The sequence below is a fragment of the Rhodamnia argentea genome, chromosome 3, assembly GCF_020921035.1.
Source record: "Rhodamnia argentea isolate NSW1041297 chromosome 3, ASM2092103v1, whole genome shotgun sequence".
Taxonomy (NCBI): Eukaryota; Viridiplantae; Streptophyta; class Magnoliopsida; order Myrtales; family Myrtaceae; genus Rhodamnia; species Rhodamnia argentea.
This window is the reverse complement of record NC_063152.1, coordinates 7748487-7752029: the sequence shown is the minus strand read 5'-3', so window position 1 is coordinate 7752029 and position 3543 is coordinate 7748487. Positions and strand designations below refer to the sequence as shown.

Below are 3543 nucleotides of genomic sequence, written 5' to 3'. Positions count from 1 at the left end.
CGGGCTACACCAAGTGAACGGCTACTAATTGTTGCCCAAGTTCAAATATTTATGAAGCCCTCTTCTATAAACAAAGCCTCAGTCCCAAAGGATAATTCACATAAAGAACAATGAAATGCTCGATTTCACAATTCTTGGTTGTAGAGAGAGAGAGAGAGGAGGAGGAGGAGGAGGAGGAGGAGGAGGAGGGGGGGGGGCGGGGGGACTAGTTACTAGACTTCCAAAACAACCTGGATTTTCTCTTTCTGTGGCTTCTCACCTCATGCTTTACGAAGTTAAAAACCAAGTCAGGTGTCATGTTATGAAGCCAATTAGGTTAAATTTACAATAGGCCTACTCATAAACTTCTTGTTGCTCCATGCAGCATATGGAGTATTCCCTCTCTAAGAACAAAAATTCCTGGAAAAAAACCCAACGACACCATCAGCAACTTTAAGTAACTAGAATAATCCCACAAGAGTTGGCGAAATGCATAAAAGTCGGACACTACTCTTTGTAAGAAGAGTATGGAAGAGTAAAACACGATCCATTTTAGACACGATAAAGGCGTACGATCGAGATGTCCTTTGTTCACAGGGTGCAGAATTTAAAGTATCAAAGACAATTTAAACCAACTAGGACCCAGTGGACTAGAGTGAATCATTGTTATGCCAATAAAATTTACGCGCAACACAGTCAGGACTTGCAGGAGAGACTTGCAGGAGAGAAGTTCTCTAGCAATGATGGGTCAGGCCAACTATCCCTGGCATCCCATGATACAGGAAGACCCAATATATTGTATCAAGTACTAGTATCGAAATTACCTGCAATTGTTGCTGACTAAACAGATGAAGTAGGCCTGCTTCATGTGAAGTGATTAATTCAATCAGATCATCATGCGCTTTCAGGAGGGCCACTGGACTCCACTACAGATACCAAGACCTGCGTCGCATAGAGAACGGTTCAATAAATTGAAAGACAGATGAGATGCTGCGTGCATCCATTTTGGTATGTATGCTGAAAATGTCAAAAAGAAAAGAGAGGGGGGGATTTCTTCTTTGGGAGAAAACACCACCTGCATGCAAATGCATCGCAGAATGACTTCTGGTAGACAACACCTACGACACAGGCCCGGAAAATGTATGATGCTAGGCTTTCCAAAGAACCATCTTTTTTTGAATACCAAGCATCTAATCGGGAGATTTCCATGGTGACTCCAACCTGAAATCCAGCAAGCTCACTTGCAGTAAACAGTCATCAGCACTACAAAAATAAGTCGGCGCATCTGAAAATCTGGACCAAACTGTGTAGACAGCAATGATTTTCAGTTCTTCCAAGATTGGACTGCTTTTAGGGTAAATTTCAATCTTTTCCTCACATAAATTATGCCCAAGAAAGTATCGAAGATCTTTTCTCGATAACTTACAGCAGCTCACCAAACAAAAGCTAAGAGAACAAAGATAGCAAGTATTACTAGCATGACATCTACAATTAGATTCTAAAAAGTGTAGGCCGGTCTTCAGTCATTGGATCAGGAAACCAAATTGCATCACATAAGCCATCTGCCGTAATCCCGTATAACTTTTCCTCAAGTCTTTCATTCTATGAAGCTTTCCTAAATTTTTCCCTTTCTAAAATGGCAAGTTCATCAAATCACTCCACCTGTTATAAAACATAATCAAGTGGCTCTGCTTTTCAAAATTAACTTTTAAAGTTAACTTTTGCCTTGCTTCACTTTCCGATGTCCGAAAATCTTCAAAAAGAAAAACAGCTACTAAACTTCACCAACTCTCTTCAAGCAAATCCCATGAGAGAGATGATATGAGATCTAACATGGAGGGAGTAAAAGGAATACTATAATTCAGGGATACCATCGCTTTTCCCGATATGAATACTATGAAGAGCTTCAGGTGCTGATTTGATATGAGGACTATCCTATTGCTACAACACAGAGTTGGTGAATTCTTTAAATTTTTACCGAGAAATCCATTTACCTCCGCACCCAGTTGGAACTACGAACCGGAAAGCATAGGGATCTAATCTGAAGCCAATGAAAACAGGCCCTCAATCGGTGTCAACTACATCTAAGCTTTACATACTCCCCCTCTTGAAGCCCATCAGTACAATATTGAGATAAAAATACCTGAATGCACCTGTCGGTCAGGTGTATGTCATCAGGAGATGTCAATGGAGAGGAAGAAGCTTCACAAGTGCGTCCGGATGAACGCCCCGCAAATTCCACCGACAGTCGTGCGGACAACTTTCGGTAATATATCATCACAACGGCCAAGAATTGTTGGATATCGACATAAGAACATCACATCAGCCACGGACAGAGAGGCAACTACGCAAGTAACGAGACGTATAGAGGGTTACCTGATCCAATTTCAGCCCGGTCTTCGCACGAATCAAAAGGAAGTGCGGGAAAGGTGACGCTCCGGAGATAAGGGAGGACTCACTTCACGGGAGGGGATTGCGCCGACTGAACACCAGACATCTCCTCTCCACCTTCGTGGAACTTTCCGCCTTCACCACCCTCCTCTCCACCACCGTCGCCTCGCGGAGTGCGACCTAAACTGAAATTCCTTTTTGCCCCTCTCGGTAACTTTGGGGGTAAATAGGTTACCAACCGCCAGTCGCGCAGAAGGCACAGCAAGTCTCAGACTCTTTTGCTTCCTTCGTCCCTCGCTTGCATTTCATCAATCACTTGCAGAGTTCGAATCGGCAGAGCAGGGAGCAGCAATTAAATTGAGCCCAAGGGTACTCTCTCGTTCTTCTGGTTTGTGATTGTGATTATTACGAGCGTTGTCAATGCGTAATCTTTTTTGCTCCTCCTGAATTGAAAGCGCAAGACAGTGTTGGGTGTCGTTCGATTCTGGGAATTTCCACTGATTTTGATAAGCTTTATGCCCCTGGACTTCTCCGCTAGCGTAGATTAGAAGTACGCGATGGCTAGGCTCAATCACACTCTAGAAAAAGCGCAGGACAGTCTCGTGTACTCTCTCCGAGATTGCTATGGCATCTGGCATTGATGCATTAGTTAATATGAAGCTTTTGTAATCCATCCATTTCTTCTGCTTTTTGGGTTGAATCTTTTGATACTGTTTAGGCTGTTTAGGAGTTGGGTGCGTCTTTAATGAGTTGTTGCAAACTTCGTAATCTGGCTCTCTGTCTCAACCTCATAGTTTTAAGCGGAGTTAATTTGCAGTGAAGCAATGTTTTCGGGGACTATTTGTGGTGACTTTTTCTCTGGCACTTACAATTTTTGCTACAAGAAATACAGATCGTGGCATTTGCAAATGCCACTCTCAAATGCTTCTAAAGAGAGAAACTTTTGCTGGCATTTTTGGATGTCTTTAGCAGCATTTGCGACAATTAGCAGTAAATGTTTTCTCAACATCGCTCTGAACTTCTTTTTTCCCTTTTGCCTGTAAGAATTCTATTGGCATTTACGACTGCCAGCAAATAACTTAATGAGTGTTGGCAAAAGCTGCTCCTATTGTTGTGTGGTCATCATCGGCATTGTGTCCAAAATATGCAGCCCGTGTCAAGATAGTGTTCTAT

The 3543-nt window shown here is 42.7% G+C and overlaps 1 long non-coding RNA gene across 1 annotated transcript; it reads right to left on the bottom strand.

The window, feature by feature from the left end:
* Positions 1 to 218: 218 nt before the first annotated feature.
* Positions 219 to 844, bottom strand: LOC125314389. The gene is made up of 2 exons (XR_007197883.1): positions 804 to 844; positions 219 to 399 (listed from the first exon to the last, which is right to left on the bottom strand). It is a non-coding gene; the product is annotated as an uncharacterized LOC125314389 (long non-coding RNA).
* Between the last annotated feature and the right edge of the window lie 2699 nt (positions 845 to 3543).